The 24,643-nt window shown below is 42.5% G+C and overlaps 1 protein-coding gene across 5 annotated transcripts in view; it reads left to right on the forward strand.

Moving 5' to 3' along the window:
* Window positions 1–2,011: 2,011 nt before the first annotated feature.
* HIPK3 (homeodomain interacting protein kinase 3) overlaps window positions 2,012–24,643 on the forward strand; it is a 69,066-nt gene continuing 46,434 nt past the window's right edge. The window contains exon 1 of one of the 5 annotated variants that reach the window (XM_081011891.1): window positions 2,012–3,272. The gene's annotated coding sequence lies outside the window, so the exon portion shown is untranslated. The other 4 variants (XM_081011895.1, XM_081011893.1, XM_081011894.1 and 1 more) reach the window with 4 other exon arrangements.

Consider the following 24,643-nt stretch of genomic DNA (forward strand, 5'->3'; position numbering starts at 1 on the left):
CCAGTATGATTTGTCAGCAGGCACCATTCACTGCCTGGTAAATACCTTGTTCATTTTGTTAAACTTTGTAGGATGCATACACACCATACAGATAAAGCAAACCCACCCAAGAATCCTGGGAACTGTGGTTTTAAGAACACTAGAAATTATAATTCAGTGAGGGATAAACTACAATTCCCAGAATCTTTGGGGGAAAACTATGATATACATGTATTATTATTATTATTATTATTAATTTTGTTTACTGCCCTTCATCTGATATGTACTATGTATGATATGTAAACAGTACAGCCATAAATGCAACTTAAATCTTGCAGTTTGTTTTATACTTTTATGACATTGTGTTTTTTTGTCTATTATTTGTATTTACATTTTAATTGTGCTATTCCTCTTGTAAACTGCCCTTTGGGATGGTATAAAAAAACAAAAACATGTCTGTTTGGGCTTGCAGTGTAAGCAGTCAACATGGGCCCCAAAAGAAACATGGTGTTTAGCACAGAACCTAGAGTGGAAGATATTGGTAGCAATGGCTATGAGCAATGAAGACTCTGCCCTTGTTTATAGCACCCAGGTGCCTGAGACTAGCTCTAGTAAATACCTGGTAATTAACTTTTCTGTCTTATTCATCCATATAAGAACAGCACATACATTTAAACTGAACAAAGAACACATGCCAGCCCACTGTTTTACTTTTGCTTATGCTCCAAAAGGAACAAGAGGTATGATGGATTTATATATTCTAGTGTAGCTGTTTATCAGTTCCAGGCATATTTTGTTGTAGGCCCTTGTATGATATATTTATGTACCCCACTCTAGTTTGATTATGCACCAGTATCTAGTTATGCAGATGAAACGTGATTATGAGATTAAGAAATATAAATAAATACAAATACCTGTCTTCAGAATGTAGGTGCATGTTTATATGGGATATTAATAGACATGACTAAGTTATATTTAAGTCCTGCAACAATTGGTAGACAAATCCAAATCCTATCTGAGCATGGAGGAGTGGTGTAACCACCACTGCACCTATAGCACTATAGCTCATGCTGCCGGGGAGCTGGGCAGAGGGAGATATCTGACCCTACACACACACACACACACACACACACACACACACACACACACACTATACCAGTGCAACTGATGGGTTTGGACTGCATCCTGATTTTTTAAAAAACACCAATAAATTCAAACATTTTCAAAGTTTTAGACTTGCCATGTTTCTATCAGCGAATGAATAACAACCAACCAACATTTTTGTATAACTGCTGCTTACAAGGAAATTAATATATGATAATTTTAAATTTCTGTTTGGTGGGCTTCCCAGAGTAAGTGGGTCCCATGCTTGTGTGCCACTGACATGAATGGGAACCTAACTTTCTAGCTTTATTTTTGGTACCACTGAGTGGCCAATTCCTTCTTCTAAACTTCATCATGGACTACAAACCAGTCAACAAGGATACTCTCTAGCTGCAGAACTAATGACCTTAATAGAACTTGAATAAATAAACATTTCCAGTGCAAATGGAAGCTTGAACAACTTTCAGCCCACAGTGTATAGAACTAGTGTAAAATTGGGGCTATGCACACATCAGTGGCTTAGGATGCAGTGAGGTTGATTTTTCTCAGTGCTTCAGTTCACATTCTTACATTGCTGTACACAGTTGAGAGGGAGTGGGGATGTCTTCACCTGATTTGTTTCTGTGTGCTGATCTCCTGTTTGCTGAAGCTGCTATCTGCCCATGTGTCGTCTGCTGTCTTAAATGTACCCACCTCAGTTTACCTTTTTGAACAGGTTGGAAGTTGGTTTGGGGGGTAGTGCATCAATCAGCAGCAGTTTCTCAAGAAACTACAGGATAAATATGGATTGCTGCTCAAGTCAAGTGTACTCAGCTTCAAACACCAGCGGTGGGAATGCGCTGGAGCCAAAGTAAATGAAAATGGACGTAGCCAACAGAGGGGAGCACCTGTCCCCATCAAGTAAAACAATATAAGTACTTTTCTAATTGACCAATCAGCTCGGTTCTGCCTCCCCTAACAAAAGTCCTGGTTCCCCTTAACCACGTCCTGTACCCCAACAAAATCCTGGCTACGCCCATGTATATGGCCCACAAGAACTATTTGCAAATGCAAAGTGGGGCAAGTGTAAAATTCAAGTTTATTGCACACTTGGGAATGCACAAATGTGCATGGTGCTTGGCCAGAGTGTGCTTTTCAGGCTTTGTGGTGCAATTCTAGATACCCTTACATCCATGGTTCCCAACAGAGGGGCAATTTGATTTTGAAGGGGGGCAATTGAGAATGAGTTATTTAGAGTTAATGGCTTCCTCCATGTGAATAGGTGCCCACTTTTTGAATAATAAGAATTATATGGGGGGGGGGCATCAGGATTTTAGAAATGCTTAGATGGGGCATGGTCAAAAAAAGGTTGGGAACCACTGCCTTAGATGGAAGTAAGCCCTCCTGAGCTTGGTAGGGTTTTTCTTTCTTCTGACTAAAGGCGCCCAGCGAGTTAGTCAGGCTACAGGTGTCTGGCCAGAAGACGACGCCCGGTGATCTGCATGTAACGGCGCTTCCTTCCCATTTTTATTTCGTTGCCCTGCTCCTCGGCGCTGTCGCTGGCCTACAGAGGTGCTGCCCTGCGAGAGGACGCGCGCTCCTTTCCCAGAGAAAGAGGCGGGTTTAGAGGTCTGATTTCCAGCCAGGAGGCCGGCAGAAACCAGCCGGTGGCGCTGCAGCTGCGGAAGAGGGCGGCCCGCCTATTCTCGTCAGGAGGGCCCCGCAGGCTGGAAACGGAACAGAGACATGTCGGAGCGGGGCTGAGGCTTTCTCACAGCCTCAGGAGCAAAGGGGGCGGCAGCAGCAGCAGCAGCGGCGGCGGCGGCGGGACAACGACGGAGGCAGCTGCGCCCGCTGCCCCTAGGCCCCGCAACCGGAGCAGCAGGGGAGAGAGCCGCCGAAGTGGGCGGCGGCGGAGGAAGCGGCGGCTGCAGGAGTGGCGGCGGCGGCGGCGGAGGCAGCAGGCTGGATCCCTCCCCGGGAAGATGAGGCGGAGGCCCGGGGAGCTGAGCGGGCTGAGCTGGGACGCGTTCCTCTCAGCCGCCAGGACAAGATGGCAGCGGCCGAGGAGGCGGCGGCAACAGCAGCAGCAGCAGCAGCCGCAGCCAGAGGCTGAGCCCGGCCTGGGAGGCGTCTCCTGGTAGTAGCGCTCTGGTCATGCCGAGGACTGCGGCGGCGGCGGGGACTGTAGCGCTGCCGGATCTGTGAAGGTGAGAGGCTGGGAGGAGGCGAGCGAGTGACCGAGCGACCCTTCTTCCCCGCTGAGCGGGCAGAGCCAAGCTGAAACGCCCCCCCGTCCCCTCCCCTGCCCGCCACTATGTTTTGGGAGTTGTTGTGAACAAAAACCGAGGGGGCTGAACAAGGTAACCAAATAAAAAAGCATTTTAATCCCCCCCCCTTGGGTAAAAAGAGCTCTCCACCTCTGAACTGGCAGTGGATCCCTGCCCCCCCTACATACCCCTGGCTTCGACCCAAGGAGCTGGGGGCGCCCTGATCTTGGGCTGTAGGGCGAATCCTGTAGGATCGGTCCGGGAAAGCGAGGCAGGTCAGGTTTTCTCGCCGTCAGTTGCCCCTTTTCCGGAACCAGGATTTGTTTGGGAGGCTTTACCACCCCCCTCCCCTCCAAAAAGGGGAAAAGGAAGGCAGGTTTTCTCGGAAGTAAATCCCTTTTGGGACTTCCGAAGAATTGTGCGTGGATTGCAAGTGCCAAGGGGACTGGCTGTACATCCTGTGTTTTATTTGCAGCTAGACGTTGAGTTAGGGCTATCTAGGAGCCTCTCTAATTCCCTACCGGATCAGAGAGCTGGGATAGAAGAAATAGTACGAGAGTACCCGCGAGCATGTGCAGAGTTCTATTTATATTGTACACCCGCACCCGGTCCCCGTGATTCTGGGACTAAGAGGACTGGTTGCAAGGTAAGGACATGATTTCCAAAACAGGGTTGAGTCCTGGCGCACTTCTTTTTACAAGTCAACTGCTGCCTGACATGGGGGCTTAACCTTCGCACATCTTCTTGCTCCATCGGATGAAGCTGGTGACTCAGAAAAAAAAAGGCTTTTAAATGCTGAAGACGGAGCCACATTTTCTAAAACAAAAATAAAACCCACATTTCCTATGTTTCCTTTTTTCCAGTATAAATTGACGAAGTCGAATTAGGAAGATAGTGAGGCTTGCTGCCACCAACAGCTCTGAGAGCCAACAGATTAGTACTGTACTGTATATAAATAGTTCAGCTCCATTTCGTAGTATCGCTCCCATTCTTGCTTTCTGTGGCGGTCTTTTCGTTTGGCAACCAGAATTTTCTCTTTTGTGTGTCTCCCACCCGTTTGCACTTTTGCTAGATAAGCCTGTTCGGGCCTCTGTAAAACTAACCTTTAGGATCTCTGGATATGAAAGAAGAAATGTGACACGACTGCTCCGCTTGCAACTTGCTAGGGCAGCAGGAAGGCGTGGTCGCAAGCTACTCTAGTTACAAGGGATTATTGCTTTCCTTTGGGACTCAGGGGTAATTTGCAACTGTAGTTTTGGGAAAGTAATGTCTATTTCCATGTCAGAGAGGGGAAACGCCAACTTAAAATGGTACGTGAAGTGAACATTTGATACTGGCAGTAATTCAGAGCTACAGGGGCTTAAAGTTGATGTAGAATTTAAAACTAATAATCACTTAGTCTTTGATTTCTTTTAAGTGAAATGCTGGTTTTTGTATTTTGTTTTCCCCCTTCATATTGTGGTATAGTTTATTCACTGTAAAATGAAGTACTGTGAAATGATACTGTTTACTTTATCTAGCATTTTAGTTTGTCGTTTTTTGTTGCTTGGTGACAAGCTTAGATACTGATTTGAACAAGAACCGTGTGTAGTCAAGGTTTATTGATTTTTAGATTTTAAATAACTTGATTAAATAAACTTTAAACTTTGATATCTGTTACAGGATTCCAGTGCTTTTATTACAGCAGCTTTATACCCAAACACTTGTTTGGATAACTAACAACTTGTCACATTTTCAACAAGATTTAGGGGGCAATCCTAATCATGTCTACTCAGAAGTAAGTCCTGTTGAATTCAGTGGGACTTACTCCCAAGTAAGTGGGGCTAGGATTTCACTCCAATGTACTATGACATTTACATTATTTTTCTCATTCTAAAAACATATTCATCTAAATTTATCTTTGGATAGAGATTTTGTGCATGTTTTGTAGGCTAAAAATGTTGAGTTCTCTTGGCCAGAGATATTGGTGTCTTATTCTCGTGTGCCTTGTGAAACCAGATACTTGGATATGCATGTAGCTAATTTTGTAAATGCACTTATTTTAAGCCATGACTATGCACTAAGTGCTATATAAAGTGTACTGTTAATCATTGGCTCTTTGTTTTGTGGTGTTCACTATTCCTTTTCTAAATTAACAAATCAAGAACAATGATTTTTGGCATTCCCTGTGTACTTTACTTGATAGTTGTTGGATTCTTGTATGACACTAAATAGGCTATTGGAATCTTATTTTTGTGGAAATAAAAACTTGACATCTGTGTATAGCCCTTCTTAGAAAACTAATTAAAAAGTCATGATGCTCTTTTCTTCCTCATAGTAGGGCAGTTATGATGCTGAGTATAGTATTAACTGAAACTACTCAAGCTATAATAAGGCTCATTGTTTGTTTGAATTTTAGTTTCATACGCGTGACAAGGAGTAAAGATGTTCTGACAGCTTTTAGAAGTTTGGCTTGTTGGAGACCTTTTGTAAATGCAGTGTTAACATCAGGCTATTTCTTCTGTAGTGCTAAAGTGCCTAATATTAATAAGCGTGTCATTGCGCACACAGATTAAGAAGCACGTAACTAGGTCATGGCTCTAGTATAGAGTTTGTGAATGAGCCAAGCTCTCTTAAAAGGTAATGATTCCATGGAAAAAATATTACATTGGTCACACATAGCTGACCTACTCGAGCTTATTATTATTATGGGTAACTATACATGAACTATATAGCCTATAAATAAGAACTCTAGCCTATATTGTTTGACTTAGAAAAACAGTACAACCCTGTACCTGTCTACTCAGAAGTCAGTTCAGTGAGGCTTACTCCCACATAAGTGGGTATAGGCTTGCAACCTAATAATTATTTGTAATGTTTGGAAGCTTCTCAAACTCTGTAATCATATTTTTGTTGATGTAAGTATTAGTGGACAATCTTATCTTTTTTATAGTTCAAAAAGTTTTTGTATGCAAACTAATGACATACATAAGGACGGTAATAATAATAATAATTTTATTATTTATACCCCGCCCATCTGGCTGGGTTTCCCCAGCCACTCTGGGCGGTTTACAACAGTAAGTGGTTGAAAAGTCAGAGGGTGGTATCTGATTAAGTTGTGCTTCAGAGTGGGCACATTGAAATGCGTAGACTTAAGTATGATGTTGTCTGGGGTGGGGAGCCTCTGGCCTGGGAACTGAATGCAGTCCTCCAGCCCTTGCAAGCATCCCTAGGCTATGTTCTTTTGTTGGGCCACACCCCCCATTGGCCCTGCTTCTTGCCATCCTCAAGTGCTTTTGCCTGTCTGCCTGTCTGAAATGTGATAATGCCTCTTGCTTGTGTAAATGGGAAGGTGAGGGTGCACATGTAGAAATCTCTCATTTTGTGTAGCTAGAATGTGTAGCCCAATGTACAGAAGGAAGAGTTGCACCTGCTGCTTTGCATATTTTTGCCTCTGGGCTTCCCCATTACTGATATGCTTCCCCCAGAGACTGACAAAGGTTCCCCACTGCTGACCAACCCCCTTTCAATAAGACTGACTTCTGGAGACTTCCGGGGGCGGCGCGAACGGCAATGGCGGTCCTCTTCTGAACGGGAGAGGAGGCTCCGCAGGCAACGGGTCGTCCGCTACGGCGAAGCGGAGACCCACATCGGAAAACCCCAGGCGGCAAGAGCCTGGGGTCTTGAGGCTCGGTGGGCGCCTAGAGCGACCCTCCAAGTGCAGAAGGAACCCCGTAAGGGGCTCCGGAGCACGGAGGGGGGTTGCGGCGCTGTGAGCCGTTTCGCAGCCTGAGGAGCGAAGCCGCGCTGCTGCTGCCGGTGAGCGCTGATCCCTTTTCCTGCCAAATTACGGATCCGGACGAAAAAGCAACTAATTTGTGAGTAAAAGACTGAATCACTCGAAATTTGAGACTTTAAAAGGGAAATTTAAATTGGCTTGAACTTGGCTGTGAGCGGAGAGACGTGGAAGCAGGAAGTCCGTCTTCCGCAGCCATTGAACTTGAAAAAAAGCAATCAGCTGGAGGAGTGGAGGCTGAAAGAAAGAGACTCTAAGTCTTACAGATCTAAGCATCTATTTGAACTTGCATTTTAAAGTAAAGACTTCAAGTTAAAGATTTGGGATTTCTATTTGTACTTGACTTTCCTCCTCTTATTGGATTACAAATTTAAAGGTGAAACCCAGAGTCAGGAGCTGCCTGAGTACTAAGGGAGCTGTCAGTACTGCAGATTTGGATACAGCATATTGGAACTGGAAACAATCTGAGGGTATTGATACCTTTTAAATTTGAAACATTCTTTTGGGAGATAAATAAGCACTGTCTGCAACAAGGTAATCATTTATAAACTCTGCTAAGTATTTGTATCTGAAGGTTCTTGGACATTAATTTAGACTCTGAAAGATAGATCAAGCTCCCTCTAGAGGATTGGATTATAACAGTGATTTTACATACACTTTTTACTTTCGATTCCCTTGCTGTTTGCTTGCTCTGGACCTTTCCATTCCCATGGGAACAACTCAGTGTGACCTTGACTGATAGATAACGTTGGAATGAGTGGCACAAGAAAAAGAGGGAGAGCTAAACAAACAACTCTAACAACTCTAACCTCAGCCTTACAGACACGCAGATCATCTGTGCCTGCTTTGCCCTCAGAAGTGGAGGGTGAGGGCGAAGCAGAGCAGTTACAATTGGAAGATATGGCCTCAGGAGCATCTGCTTCTATACTAGATAAAATCTTTGAAAAATTGGAAGCTTTGGACAAGAAAGCAGATGCCCAATCAGCAAAGATTGATAAAAATACAGAATGTTTAAATAAATTAACCACACAAGTGACACAGAATGCACAAGCAATTGGACAGCTAACTGAGGCCTCAGCAGAAAATCGGAAATTGACTGAGGACACTAGACAAAGATTTGAAAATTTAGAGCAAGAGGTAAGACCACTCACTAAACAAGTTGGGGAACACCAGATTTATCTCTCGATGATAGAACTGCGAAACCGTGAGAATAACTTAAGGATTAGATCACTACAAGAGGCAGAAGAAGGAAATCTAACTGAGTTTTTGACTAAAGAATTCTCCAAGTTCTGGAACTTGGAAGAAAAGGACTTTAAAATTGTGTCAGCTTTCAGACTTGGAAGATTCATAAAGAAGGAGAGGCCCAGAGACTGTTTGATAACATTGAGATCAAAGGAGGAAAGGGATAAGATTCTGGGACTACACTTTGTAAAATCACTGGAGGTGTTGGATAGAAGAATTGAAATTTATAAAGATATCCCAAGACTACTGCTTGACCTTAGAACCGCCTATTCTGAACTTGTTAAACTACTAAGGAGCAACGCAATTCCATTTAGGTGGGAATTTCCTCAAGGATTATCTTTTACCTTTAGAGGGAGAAAGGTTAAAGTTAGAACACTAGAAGAGAGAGACAAATTCTTGTCTACACACGGAGAGGACCTTCAAAAAAGAATTGAACTACCTGCTGGGCCTGAGGCAACGCCAACACCAACATCAGCACCTGTGGAACCTGAAGTCCCTGAGAAGATACCACCCCTTGAAAAATAACCAGATAATTCAGGATGTCTCTGCAACTGTTGAGCTGGAATATTAATGGTTGTAACATTCCGGAAAAAAGGAAGAAAATATTTCATATATTAAAAAAAGAACAATTGGACATTATTTGTTTACAAGAAACACATGTGACGAGGCTCCACAGAAAAGTGTTAATAAATAAAAGATTGGGCCAGGAATTTGTATCTTCGGACAAAGTTAAGAAGAGAGGCGTAGTGATATATGCAAAAGAGAGCCTGTCACCTAAATTCCTATTTAAAGATGAACATGGAAGAATTTTGGCCATCGAGATACAATATCAAGGAGAGAAACTGCTGATATTAGGAATTTATGCACCTAATGAAGGGAAATCGGAATTTTACAAGAAGTTGCAGGAGACAATGCTGGATTATCTAGACTACAACAACATCATAATGATGGGAGATATGAACGGGGTCGTATCAACTAACATGGACAAGTCACAAAGTCAAAATGTTACAAAAGACGGCAGACTACCTAAAACCTTTTTTGAAATGACTGACAATATGGACTTGATTGACATTTGGAGGACAAAGAACCCACTAGGAAGAGAGGGAACATTCTTTTCTGAAGCCCAACTGACCTGGACAAGAATCGACCAAATATGGATTTCTAGAGGCCTGGCACCTAAGGTTAGAAAAGTGGAAATCTGCCCAAAGACCTGCTCTGACCACAATGCAGTAAAGATGGATATGACACTATTACCAACTGGATCCTTTAGATGGAAGATGAATGACAATTTGTTTAGAGATCAGGAAATTACCAAGAAGGCCCAAAAAGTTTTGAAGGACTATTTTGAGATAAACATGAATAATATGGTGGAAAAAAGAATAATCTGGGACGCAAGCAAAGCTGTAATGAGGGGATTCTTGATACAACAGAATGCAGTGAAGAAAAGAACATATAATGAGAAAAAAGATAAGATCTTGGATAAAATAAAAGAATTAGAGAAGAAATTAAGAGTGAATCCGAAGTCACAGCCAACTCTGAGAGAAATTAAACTTTATCAAACACAATATTCCAAGTTGATAAATCAGGAAATTGAATGGAAGGTTAAATTAATGAAACAAAAAACGTTTGAGTCGGCGAATAAATGTGGAAAACTGCTAGCTTGGCAGTTGAAGAGAAGACAAAGATTAAATACTGTTACAAACTTGGAGGTTGATGGAAAAAACATCCAGAATCCGGTGGACATTAGAAAGTGTTTCCAGAGATACTTCAAAAAATTATACACCCAAGGGCCGCAAGATGATGTTGAGATTAAACAATTTTTGGCAAAAAACGGATTATCTAAATTGTCACAAGAAAATAGGACAATCCTGAATTCCAAAATAACACGACAGGAGATCGAACAAGCTATCCAGAACATGCAACTTGGCAAATCTCCAGGACCAGATGGGCTGACCTCCAAGTACTATAAGACATTGAAAGACTATTTGATACAACCTTTGATGGAGGTCAGCAATGAAATTATGGAGGGGAGGAGGGCACCGGAGTCGTGGAAGGAAGCATTTATCACATTAATACCAAAGTCGGAAGCTGAAAAGACACAACTTAAGAACTACCGTCCCATCTCTCTCTTAAATGTGGATTATAAAATATTTGCAGACATTTTGGCAAATAGATTTAAAAAAGTTCTAAATGAAGTAATTCATAAGGACCAGGCTGGCTTTCTCCCAGGAAGACATCTGTTTGCTAATACAAGGAACATTATTGACATCTTGGAACTTCTGCAAACAGATATAAATACAAAAGCAGTTTTAATTTTTATAGATGCGGAGAAGGCCTTTGACAATATCTCCTGGAAATTTATGATGGGAAATTTAAAAGAGATGGGAGTGGGACGGGGTTTTGAAAATGGGATTGAGGCGATATATTCAGAACAGAAAGCTAAACTGATAGTTAATAATGTGGTTACGGAAGAGTTTAAAATTGAAAAAGGGACAAGACAAGGTTGCCCTATTTCCCCTTTGTTATTTATTTCGGTTCTGGAAGTGCTATTGAACATGATTAGAAGGGATCAGTTGGTGGAAGGAATTCAGGTTGGTCAGAAACAATATAAATTAAAAGCTTTTGCAGATGACCTGGTTTTGACTTTGCAGAAGCCAGAGCCCAGTACGAAAAGAGTATTACAACTGATTAATGACTTTGGTCGGGTGGCTGGATTTAAATTAAATAAACAGAAAACTAAGGTTTTGGGGAAAAATTTGACTAATACAGAGTCAGAACGGTTTCAGAATGAGATGGAACTTAATGTGGTGAAAAAAGTGAAATACCTAGGGGTAAACATAACAGCAAAAAATCTAGGTCTATTTAAGGACAATTATGAAAAATGTTGGACAGAAATTAAGAGAGACCTAGATAGTTGGACAAAATTGAAACTTTCTTTGTTAGGCCGAATTGCTGCTATTAAGATGAATGTATTGCCAAGGATGTTGTTTTTATTTCAAACACTTCAGGTTTTGGACAAAACGGAGTGCTTTCAGAAGTGGCAGAGAGATATTTCCAAGTTTGTCTGGCAGGGCAAAAAGCCCAGAATTAAGTTTAAGATATTAACAGATGCAAAACAAAGAGGGGGCTTTGCCCTGCCAGACTTAAAGTTGTATTACGAAGCCGCAGCGTTCTGCTGGCTAAAAGATTGGCTACTTCTTGAAGACACTGATGTGTTGGATTTGGAGGGGTTTAACAATACCTTTGGATGGCATGCATATTTATGGTATGACAAGGTTAAAGCAAATAAGGCCTTTAAGAACCACATTGTCAGAAAATCATTGTTTAATGTCTGGTCAAAATATAAAGACTTGCTGGAAAATAAAACACCAAGGTGGCTTTCACCTTTGGAAGCCAAGGCCCGAAAAAGACCCAATATGGAGGCTAAATGGCCAAAATATTGGGAAATACTAGAAAAGGATGGAGACAAATGGAAATTGCAGAGTTTAGAGAAAATGAAAGACAAAGTGCGAGACTGGTTACATTACGCTCAGATCAAAGAAGTTTTTAAAAATGATAAGAAATTAGGGTTCCAGGTGGAGAAATCGAAACTAGAAACAGAACTGTTAGAACCAAAGATTAAGGTACTTTCAAGGATGTATAACTTGCTGTTGAAATGGAATACACAAGACGAAACGGTTAAATCGGCTATGATAAGGTGGGCACAGGACATTGGGCATAATATCATGTTTGAGGACTGGGAGAGGTTGTGGAATAATGGACTGAAATTTACTGCATGTAATGCCCTGAAAGAAAATGTAATGAAAATGATTTATAGATGGTACATGACCCCAGTCAAACTTGCTAAAATTTACCACCTGTCTGATAATAAGTGTTGGAAATGCAAAGAGTGCGAGGGAACGTTCTTCCACCTCTGGTGGACTTGCCCTAAAGTGAAGGCGTTCTGGGAAATGATCTATAATGAACTGAAAAAGGTATTTAAATATACCTTCACTAAGAAACCAGAGGCTTTCCTTTTGGGTATTGTCGGCCAAGGGGTGGCAAAGAAGGACCAGACATTCTTTATGTATGCAACAACAGCAGCAAGGATACTTCTCGCAAAACATTGGAAAACCCAAGATCTACCCACACTGGAAGAATGGCAGATACAACTGATAGATTACATGGAACTGGCTGAAATGACCGGCAGAATCCGTGACCTGGGAGAAGAGAGGATTGAGGAGGACTGGAAGAAATTTAAGAACTATTTACAAAAGTATTGTAATTTGAGTGAATGCTAAATAAGATGCTAGACTAAAACAACTGAGCACCACTAAATTTAGAAGCTTTTTTAAGAAAATAAGTAAGACTGTGAAAAATTAGCTCCTTTTGAGAATTATATGATTATGAAATATAGAAGGGATATAAGAATTTAAACAAGATGATAAATTGCTGACAAAATGTTTTAACGATGAAAATGGGAGCGGGAGGTGTGAGGAAGTCCAAAGAAAATGTGAAAATATGTTAAGACCGATGTTACATTGTTTATTATGTCTATTTTTATTGTAAAATTTAATAAATTGCTTTAAAAAAAAAAAAAAGACTGACTTCTGAGCAAACATAGTTGAAGCTGGGCTGCTAATTGGTTCCTTTCCAGAATGCTTAGTCGGTAGGAAACTCTGAAACAAATTTTACATTTAAGTTGGTTGAATTTGATGAAGTGAAAGTCATACATAGGCATTTGCTTGGATTTGAGGAAGACTGAGAAAAAAACTATTTCAGTTACTTGTGCTTGTCCTTTAAGACGCGGGTGGTGCTGGTTAAATCACAGAGACTAGGACTTGCCGATCAGAAGGTCGGCGGTTCGCATCCCCTTGACGGGGTGAGCTCCTGTTGCTTGGTCCCTGCTCCTGCCAACCTAGCAGTTCGAAAGCACGTCAAAGTGCAAGTAGATAAATAGGTACTACTCCGGCGGGAAGGTAAACGGCGTGTCCGTACACTGCTCTGGTTCACCAGAAGTGGCTTAGTTATGCTGGCCACATGACCCAGAAGCTGTACACCGGCTCCCTCGGCCTATAGAGCGAGATGAGCGCCGCAACCCCAGAGTCGGCCACGACTGGACCTAATGGTCAGGGGTCCCCTTTACCTTTACCTTTAATGCTCTATAGCTTTTCGTAATTCAGTGACAATCATTCATTTACTCTCCTCCCCCTCCCACAAACCATATGTCAAATACCTTAAGTAGGGGCCAGAAAAACATCACTGGACCTAAAGTAACATGTTGAGTGGCATCCTAGTTGTCAACCCAGAGGCAACAATGTCTAAAGAGATCAAGGTGATTTAAATTCCCAAGAAAAAAAGGTTGATTTAAATAACTGATGTAAAACAAGTGTTTAATTTGTATTTTTTAATTTGTATTTCCCGAACAAGCCTAAATAGTAATATAGCAACCAATAAATTGTAACTATGGTAAATAGCTCCCTTAAACTTACCTTGAAGACTAATCCAAAACTCTGACCATCCATTTTTTTGTGCTACAGGATCTATGTTTGCTTAGACTGGGGGGGGGGGGGTTTGTTGTGATTTAAGGGTGTTTTTTTGGCACTTTTTTTTGCACATGTAAGAACACTAAGCAAGTTCCTATACTTGGATGCTAAGTGCCCAGAACTTTTCTTATTTATTTTATTTTATTTTATTTATAAACCTGTCCACCACATTGAACCCAGGACAGATTACAACTAAATGCAGACTTGAAACAAGCAGGCCAGCACCACATAAAAATATCTTTGAAAGATTTCAAAGATTTCTTTGTGTTTTCTTTAACGTCAAAGCAGGCTCGTGCAGGCTGCTTGGGGAGGAAGAATAGATAGGAAAGGCTGCTTAAGCCTTTTTGCCTATTATAACTTTTTGAACTACTATTTGTATTGCAGAAGTTATTAGCCTGCCAGCCTTTCCTCCTGCACGTGAAGGTTCGTTCCATGAGAGCCTGAAAAGGAAATAAATATATAAATAATGTTATTGTTGACACAAGTTCCTTTGCCAGTTGCCTGGAAGCAGATCTTATTTACCAGTGGCGGCTTTTTAGAAGCCTGTTATGCTTTCTTTCTGTCCCTTGTCTCATAATATCAGGTACTGCTACTTGTTTTGTCTCCAGTATTTTCCTCCCGTATAAATTAAGACACGATTATGTCACTCCCTAATTACCTTCTCATCGTCAAGTCGAGAAGTGCTGTTGTTTTCCACGTTACAGTTCAGTGCAATGTTTCTGGTTAATGGTACTTAAAATAGCAGTGACTAGTTGTGCCTGGCATCATGCCCTTGGTGTCTTCAGTTTTCATAACAGTTTCGATTCGGGTATGATTTTGAATAATTTGTTGGGTTTTGACCCTCCGTTTACCAGGAAGTTGTAACGTGTGTTAGAATAAATCTGTAAAGATTAAAAAACACACCAAAAGTATAGCTGCACAGATGCTTTGGGCGGGGGGTGGCGGCAGTCTGAGTATGAGCCATATGTTGGCAATTGCTTGCACTTTGTAACTTTGCTTCTCAATCGCTGTTGCATTTAATCTATTTTGATAAGGGAACCTGTTACTGGAATGCTCCTGAAATACAAGATTGAGCTATGAGAATCCTAAAGTTGATCAGTGCAAGCACCAGCTGTACAAGCATTCTACTTTTATTTTAAGTATTCAGATATTTTAAAAGTGTAAAGTTGGATGGTCCTTTTACTGTCACTTTTTACCAAACTGAAAGATCCTTCCGAAACTTACCAGATGGGTTTTGTTTTGGCACAAACCCCTGTTAGTAAAAAGTAGTCCCCTGAATACTTGCAGTTCTGTTTAGTTGGCGTACTCTACAATTGTTATATGGAAATGATTTTGGAATAGAGAAGATTGTCTTTTTGGGGGGTTGGAGGGAGGGAATTATCCTTCATGTCACTCTCCTCTCGTCACTTGGTCTAGAAGCAGCTGCTAGGCTAGCCTCTATATTCAGTGCAGCATTATGACATTGTAGTGAGTTGCTATAAAAATCAGGCAGAGGTCTTAACAGAGGCATAACATGTGACGCTATCACCTGTGAGTACTGTGTGTAATTATGTAGTGTTTTACATCAAGCTTCCATTAATGTGGGATTATGGCTTGGCTCTGTGGTGCAACCTTAACTGATCCTCTTGATGAATCCCTCCATCTTCTGGAGCAGTTCAAAATGCCTTCCAGCTAGTAACCGTTGGTTCTGATTATTCAATCTACTTAATGTGTGCCTTTGGGCAAGACAGATTTGGAAAAATTAGGGAAATAATGCTCTCAGTTGCTAAAACATTAGGGTGTGTCAGAAAAGTTGTGAAATCTTTCAAATAAAGTGGGTTTCTATAAGAAAGGGGATGTAAAAAATGTTTTTAGTAAATAAAGCTTGGGGTGGTTCTAGAGCAGGGTGGCACAACTTTTCATATCAAGTGGGCCACAAGAGTACTTTGACATGGAAGCCACGGGCTACATAGTGCCTTGTTGCATGGGAAGGGGAACAGGAGGCCAAATTTGACGTTAGCCCCAGCCCTCATGCTGCCTTCCCAAAGCTGAGTAAGCTGGGCTTTGGGAAAGAGGTGCGAGGCTCCGGCAGGGTCCTAGAGTACTCCCTTTTTCCTTCCCAAAGTTGGGAAGGCATTAACTAGACTTTGGGAAGGAAGCTGGAGGACTCGTGAACACTGTCAGAGACCTCATGCCTTCTTCCTGAAGCCCAGCACTTATCTTACCTGGCTTTGGGAAGGCAGTGCTAGGGCTGCGGGAAGGGGAGAGGAATGTCTAGGTGCACTTTTTAATAACAAGAATACAAAGCTGAAAATGAATGAACTGCAGCTAAAATATTATGTTCATTTTTCACATGGTCTAGTCCTTCCCCTGCCCACCTCCTTAATACTCTTAAGAGAGTTTTTCCTCCAGTCTTCAGAGAGTAGCTGGAAGTGGGGAGGCAGAAAAAAGCCCTCCTTTCCTTCCACTCTGCAGTTTTAATCTGAAATCTTAGGCATGGTACTGCGTCTGGAGCTCAGAAAGTGTTCGCGCTAACAAAATTCCCTGTTGCAAAATGCACCTAGAACAATGAGAGTTTCGGACACTGTCCTTAACGCGTGCATTAATATATTTACATACAGGGTTGGCATTATGTTGTATTTTGAAAGGATGCACTGTTGAGATACTCCATTTTATTTTGACTGTTTATTGGCAAAGCAAGTCCTTGAATTGTCATAGATGTACTACAGGCATAGTTCTTTGCATGAAGAAATACTTCCTGCTTGTTGACTTGCACAATGGAGTAGAAATGTTTGTGTGTATTATGTGTTTAATGACATGCAATTCAACATGTGTTGCTTGGAATTTATCTGCTTTAGCATGCCTTGAATTTCATTCCCTGCAGCAAAAGTGAAGGCAGGTATAACAGGCCTAGACTGGAGCAGGTCTCTGAAGAATCCTGTTGTTGTTTTTTCTTGCTCAACTGTAGAAAATTAATTTTGTTAACAGGCATGTCTCTTCTTTTCTTCTGTTCACAGTATATCTACAAAAATAAAGATTAGATGGACAAGTTAGTTTGCTTTTCTGAACTTATTTTAAAAACTCTAAAAGGATTCTCCTATGTTTTAAACAAATCAGTTACCAAGACTGTTTAAGTAGTAATGGGAGAAAGGCTTTTCCCAGTACAGTGGTACCTCGGGTTACATACGCTTCAGGTTACAGACTCCGCTAACCCAGAAATATTACATTGGGTTAAGAACTTTGCTTCAGGATGAGAAAAGAAATCATGGAGTGGTGGCTAAAGTGGTCTTCAGGTTAAGAACAGTTTCAGGTTAAGAACAGGTTAAGAACAGACCTCCAGAACGAATTAAGTTCTTAACCCGAGGTACCACTGTAAATACTCTGGAAAATTATTGATTGGCAACTTACAAGGTTAAAATACCAGCTGCCATCCTTAACCAGCTAACAAGCTTGTGTTAGGATTGAAGATGAAGTGAGAAGTTTTAGCTACCTTTATATCTACCACTGAGTACTATCTTAGTGTGTGTTTTGCCTGCTGTCTTTTTCAAAGTTCCCCTCTTAAGGGGCCGGGGTGTTTAAGAACCAGAGTAAAAGTCACACAAGAGGCATGTGTAACAGCGTCTCCCTCAGAGTTTTTCAGAGTCTGGGACAGGGGTCAGCAAACTTTTTCAGCAGGGGGGCCGGTCCACTGTCCCTCACACCTTGTGGGGGGCAGACTATATTTTGAAAAAACAAAACGAATTCCTATGCCCCACAAATAACCCAGATATGCATTTTAAATAGAAGGACACATTCTACCCATGTAAAAACACGCTGATTCCTGGACCGTCCGTGGGCTGGATTTAGAAGACGATTGAGCCAGGCCTTAGTTTGCCTATCCATGGTCTGGGAGCTGGGGAGTGACAAGTAGAAAATCAGAAAACATTGAGCTGAAAAAAAAACAGCTGATGTGGAAAGGGTTATGCAGCATCTCTGCTATTCCCCTGCTTCTCATCACAGCCTCCTGTGGCTGCTTTTCGTTTTGTAAGAGCCCTGTGGGGGCACAGACACACCATCTGGTTTGTCCTTGACAGGAAGCAGGGGAGAAATAGGTGCCTAAAAATTTAAGTGTAGCATCCCTCTGTAGCTCTGCCAATCTAGGTAGGATTTTTGCTGAAATTTGCCATGACTACATTTCCACAGCCGTGAGTGACCCATAGCCATATTATGGCCCTGGCTCTAGTTCTCTATTTTTCTGTTTCTGCTGCTTTCCCCATCACTGCCCTTCCCACCCCCAATCTGTAGTTGCTATTTAGAGATGCCCAAAGTGCTTTAAAACACTGTAATTGTGCGCTGTAATAGTTTTGAATTGTTGACAAAGGCCTTATTGATGAGCTATGGTTTAATGTGAATGAGCAGTATGCTAGTTAGCGCATGCTGCTCAAAAGTTTCCGCAGTGCACTTTCTCCACGCCTGCTGTGCCACAGACGAAACAAACCCGAGTCTGGCTTGTCATTCCTCAAACAAGCAGGAATTTTGGATTATACAGAATTCCTGCTTGAATAATATGAGCTGCCATAATGTTATTTTGTTGCATTTCATTAACTTTTGTATTAGTCAAAATGAATGACTGAATTGTATGTCTATATCAGGGGTCAGCAACCTTTTTCAGCTGTGGGCCGGTCCATCGTCCCTCAGACCATGTGGTGGGCCGGACTATAATTTTTTTTGGGGGGGGTGAACGAATTCCTATGCCCCACAAATAGCCCAGAGATGCATTTTAAATAAAAGCACACATTCTACTCATGTAAAAACACGCTGATTCCCAGACCGTCCATGGTCCGGATTTAGAAGGCGATTGGGCCGCATCCGGCCCACTGGCCTTAGGTTGCCTACCCCTGGTCTATATCAATGATATTGTCAGCAATGTAGTTATTCTATCAAGCAAAATACACATCCTTTAGCATTGCACAAAGGAAGATGGGGACCTTCCTGTATACTTGCTCATTGCTGTAGACCTCCCCCTTTTCAGTTACAGAGCAAAGAAAATTCTTCTTAACCTGTTGTACTTCACTTTGCAATAACCTGTCCCACTCAGGTTGCTGAAGCAGAAAAACGGATCTGTTTCCATGAAAGAAAAAAGAACCCCCCTAATGTTATATCTCACAACTGATCTGGTCAGCATTATTACGATGCAGCTGCAACTTGAAAGCATTCAGCAGTTGGTTAGGTGGTTATGGTAGAGGTGTGTGGGATGGGAAGAAAGGCAGTTAATTCTGGGTCTGATCACATGATCACCTTTTGCTCCAAGGGCTGAATTAAAGTGTGGCCAGCCTTCAGAAAGGCACATTCCAGTGGTGGGTGTGGCTGGGAAAAGTGGGTGTGCTCAAAGATAAAGCAATGAAAGAAACCCAATTCCCTCCAGTTGGATTAATAAAAATTAAACACTAAAGGAAAGCAGTGCCCTCCCGCAAAATAAAATGAGTCTGTTGAGCCTTTCACCTTACCCCCTGCTGTTGTCACTGAAAGCCTGTCTATGAGATGATCATGCCTGCCTCCACCACAGCTCACTTGCTGATCTTGTGATCCTCAGCACCCACAAGAAGCTGGTAATTGAGAGCAGCCTCCCTCCCAGATGCAAGCTGGTTGCTAGGAAACACTAGCAAACTGGCTCACAGAATCCCTCTGGAGTTAGAGAGGAGTGTGGAAAAGGCGCAAAATTCAAACAAGTAAAGTTACAATCAGGAAGCATGTATCATAGCTAACCTAATTCCTATCCTTCCCTTCTAATATGTTGCATTTACACGTGAGCTCAGGTTAGAGAAGAGAGGAATCGGCATCAAAATTACAACTGGACTGCTGCTGTTAGCTGAGCTCAGGTTACAGGAGCTACAATTAACAAAGAATCCAGAAGTGTTTTAAATGTAAGTGTCCTTAATCACAACTGAGCTTAGCAGACCAGCAGCACCATCTGTCTGAATCCTTTTCTGAAACCCTTGACAGTGGGAATCACAAAACAGTACCAAATTCAAAGGTGCTTACAAAAACCAGGCAGTTTTCAAAAATGCATGCTGCTTGCTCTGGTTGCATAGCAGGGAACAAGCTAGAGGAGCCAAACTCAGCAGGATTTAACCACTGCTCATCTGTTGATGTGTGTGTGGGATTACATCCTGCTTATTTGGCTTGGAACAGGCACACAGTAAAGGCAAAATTGAACTGTGTTGAAGTACAATGGTACCTCGGGTTACATACGCTTCAGGTTACAGACTCCACTAACCCAGAAATAGTACCTCGGGTTAAGAACTTTGCTTCAGGATGAGAACAGAAATTGTGCAGCAGCGGCGCAGTGGCAGCAGGAGGCCCCATTAGCTAAAGTGGTGCATCAGGTTAAGAACAGTTTCAGATTAAGAACAGACCTCCAGAACGAATTAAGTTCTTAACCCGAGGTACCACTGTAGTCTGCATGCTACTTGGTGACATAGTGATTTACATGCACTGTACCTGCAATGGAGTGGAAACATTCTCAAGTGGAAATATTTGGCTTAGAATGAGAATAGGTAGGAATTCCTCCCCCAAAACTCTGGGGAGTGGAAATCTTTGAAAGATTTATGGAGACGGGGTGCTTACCATGAGAAAAAAGTGCCAACAGTTGTGTGTCTTCAAACACAACTTGTAATATGTTGCTGCCACATGTAGTCGTTTTTGGTTGTTGTTTTTTTTTTTGCATGTGGCTCCCACCATCTGTTTTACTCAAAATGCTGTGGAATTATGCCATGACTTGGAAACTCTGGTACAAAATGGTGGCCGCCAGCTGCTGGGAAGAGCTCCGCTGTCACTTGTGGTAGTATATATTTAGTTGTTTGCTAGATTTTTGGCCCACTTGTCAGGGTGTAAATCCTTGGATGTCAATTACAAGGTACTTTAAAATAAATAAAAATATTCAGTACACGAATAATTGAAATAACAAAGCAGCAGCAGATAAAACCTCAGTTAAAAGCAAAACTAATTTAAAATTGGGATGCGGGTGGCGCTGTGGGTAAAACCTCAGCGCCTAGGACTTGCCGATCGTCAGGTTGGCGGTTCGAATCCCCGCGGCGGGGTGCGCTCCCATTGCTCGGTCCCAGCGCCTGCCAACCTAGCAGTTCGAAAGCACCCCCAGGTGCAAGTAGATAAATAGGGACTGCTTACTAGCGGGAAGGTAAACGGCGTTTCGCTGGCTCGCCAGATGCAGCTTGTCACAATGGCCACGTGACCCGGAAGTGTCTTCGGACAGCGCTGGCCCCCGGCCTCTTAAGCGAGATGGGCGCGCAACCCCAGAGGGACACGACTGGCCCGTACGGGCAGGGGTACCTTTACCTTTACCTAATTTAAAATTAACCATAGGCAGACTGGAATAAATAAGCATTTAACATACTCCTGGAAGTTAGCAAAAAGGAGACCATAGGCACTTACCAGGAGAGGGTGTACGACAAAAATGGTCACAAGTATTTACTAATTATGGTCCTCTCAGAGAGAAGGGCTTCAGATGCGGAACTTGAGCATCAGACTATTACAGGTGCAGGTGGTCTTTCACATAACGCAGTCGCAAGCCACTTAGGGCTTTAAAGGCTAATACCAACAGCTTAAATTGGTCCTGGAAACAAATAAGCAGCCAGCCTAACTGACACAGAATAAGTGTCACATGGCTCAGGAGTTCTAGCTGCTGTCTTCTGCTCCAATTGTAATTTCAGTACCATCTTCCCGGGCAACCCCATGTAAAGTGCATTGCAGTGAGTAAGCTTGGATGTAACTGGAGCATGTGCTGCTGAGGCAAGGCCAGCTTTTTACAGCTGGCGAACCAGCACAAGCTAATAAAAAACACTCCTGGGTGCCAACACCACTTGCATCTCCATGGTAACCACCACTGAGCAGAGGTGAACAGCACACCTGGCTCTTTGGGGGGAGTTTAGCCCCATCCAGAATAAGCAGATCTCCCCACTCATAACACTTCCATCTTCTCTGGGCTAAGCTTCAGCTTGTTTGCTCTCACCCACAAATTGCTCCCAAACACCTGCTTAGGATTTCCACAACGTCCTTGGGATTAGAAGACGAAAACAAGTTCAAAGCTGCTTACTATCTGCATCTGGCATTTTAGCCCAAACATTTGGATGATTTTACCCAGCAGTTTTACATAGATGTTAGAAAGCTTAGGGAACCTTGAGGCACATCAAAATCTTGGGGTGGAACAGAGGTCTCACAGCATCACCTTTGAATATCATAAGAAGAGACCTGCTAGGTAAGGTAAGGTAAGGTAAGGTAAAGGACCCCTGGACGGTTAAGTCCAGTCAAAGATGACTATAGGGTGCAGCGCTTATCTTGCTTCAGGCCGAGGGAGCTGGCATTTGTCCACAGACAGTTTACCGGATCATTTGGCCAGCATAACTAAACTGCTTCTGGTGCAACAGAACACCTTGATGGAAGCCAGAGTGCACAGAAACGCCATTTACCTTCCCACTGCAGCGGTACCTATTTATCTACTTGCTCTGGTATGCTTTTGAACTGCTAGGTTGGCGGAAGCTGGGATAGAGCAACAGGAGCTCACCCTGTCGCATGGATTCGAACTGCTGACCTTCTGATCAGCAAGCCCAAGAGGCTCAGTGGTTTAGACCACAGTGCCACCTGCATCCTACTGGATTAGGTCAAGGGCTATATGCTCCAGCACCTTGTTGTCCCAGTGGCTGACCAGATGCCTGTAGGAAGCCCAGAAGCAGGACCTGTTCTCCCTCCCTCCAGTTAGGACAAGGGAACACAGTGTTGTTGTGGTTTGAGTCCCAACAGAGAGAGAATTCAATTGGTCCATGATATAAAGAATTGCTGAGAGGTTCAGGAGAATATACTCTTTTGTCTCTTCTTTATTGTAATGGATCTGAATAATCAATATTCTCCAAGACTGCTGGAATTGATGAGCAGACATCTAGTCTTGGACTTTGCTTTCAAATGGTACATTGGAAACTGGTTGATAATTTTCAAAGCCATAGAATCTAAATTTGGCTTTTTTAAAAAAGAGGAAACGGGTCACTGTTGACTCCCTTCCAGTGATAAGGCGCTTCTCAAATCTTTCCCCACTTGTGTATGAAGTGACACATTTAGGGTGTGTTTTTGCCAGCTCTAAATATATGTGTGCTCCCTGCTTGGGAGAGTTTGCTTGTAGAGACCTAGGGATGGGGATTGAATTGTGAGTAATAGCAAGTACAATGCACATATGTCCAGATTAGGAACATCTTACAAGGCATCAACAAAAGACAAAATAAGGATAGTGATTTATTAGGGCCAAGCGCCAGAAATAGACACTATGCTTGGTAAATGGGGACAGTTAAAGATGGTTTTAAAGTAGCGGAAGGATTGTTAGAGAAAACTCACTTGGCTATGTTGCTTGTACAGCATCTGATTTCTATCCTGCCTGAATAATTCTAGCCTTGGGGGCAGAGTTCGGCATCAAGTCCTCTTCTTTTGGGTAGACTGCAGAGTGCTTGCCCTTGGATCAACTTGGAGGCTGCTGACCTGCATCTGTCAAGAGACTCTTTGTCTAAAAATCAATGTCTGATTATGTTATTGTCAGAATCAGAGGTCTGCTCTCTTCACACATCATTTGGTATTATTTATTCATTTAAAAACAATTATATACAGCTTAATATTTCATGTATGTCTAAGACTTTACAGTCCTTGATTAGTTTTAGTCCAGGGTTTGTTGCTTCTGTTGTTGGGGAGTTCAGATTAGTACAGTAGAGGGTTAACAATGCCTTTTGTTTTTAATCTACAAGGCTGGCTTAGTTTATTAATGTTTTCTCAGGCTCCTTGTGCAACCTTCATATTGACTCACTGGTGTACCAGTCTCTGCCTGCCTGCCTGCCTGCATGTATTGTATATTGCAGAGTCTGTAGCCAAACTAGTTTGTGTGTAGAACAGAATATCGGAGGTTCTGTTTAATCAACATAGAGATTTTGTAAATATATACAGGTGATGAGCATTTCATGTGGGGGTTCCGTTCCGGGCCCCCGCGCACATTGGCAGAGTGTGCATAAACGTCCCCTGTTCTGCCCTTCCCCGCCCCTGTTCCACCTCATTCTACCCCTGTTCTGCCCTCTTGCGGGTCCAAAAGGACCTGCACATCGGTGATCATGCATCAATTGGACATGCCTAAGATGGTTGACGCCTGTATTAGCATAAAACAGGGATGGTTCAGCTGTGACCCTTCATATGTTTTTGGACTTCTAGCATGGCCAACGGCCAGGGCTTGTGGGAGCTGCCCTGCAGCAACATCTCAACAGCTACAGGTTAGCCGCCCCTGGCATAAAGCTTTACCAAGAAAAACACACACACCCTGCACTGATATCTAGACTCTAGCTGCATTTTCTTTCAAATGGGAGTCTCCCTCAGTCACACGCAGCATGGGAAACAAGAGTCCCTTTGCGGTGTATGGATGTCTGTGGAAGGAGCTGGAATCTCGATGCCTGCTGTTTTTTTTTCTTAATCTCTCCTACCTTAACCACCTTTCTCCCAATTAAGATCACCTGGTATTGGAGCTTGGCTGAGAAAAAACCCCATCCTGGAACTGATGGGAATTGAGTGGTTTGAACATGCAGGGGGTCTTTAGAACCCTCTTCACCATTGCTCCATTTTTCTTGTTGCATACCTGTTTATTGCTATGCAACAACAACAGCAAAACAAGTGGGTTGTTCATCCCATTTGATTAAAGTTATAATTAATGCCATATTTATGTTGGATCGTTTAATCAGTGCTACAGTATGTATATAATAATTTTGTTTTTGCTA

Source organism: Podarcis pityusensis (genome assembly GCF_964106645.2).
Source record: "Podarcis pityusensis genome assembly, chromosome: 1".
Lineage (NCBI taxonomy): Eukaryota > Metazoa > Chordata > Lepidosauria > Squamata > Lacertidae > Podarcis > Podarcis pityusensis.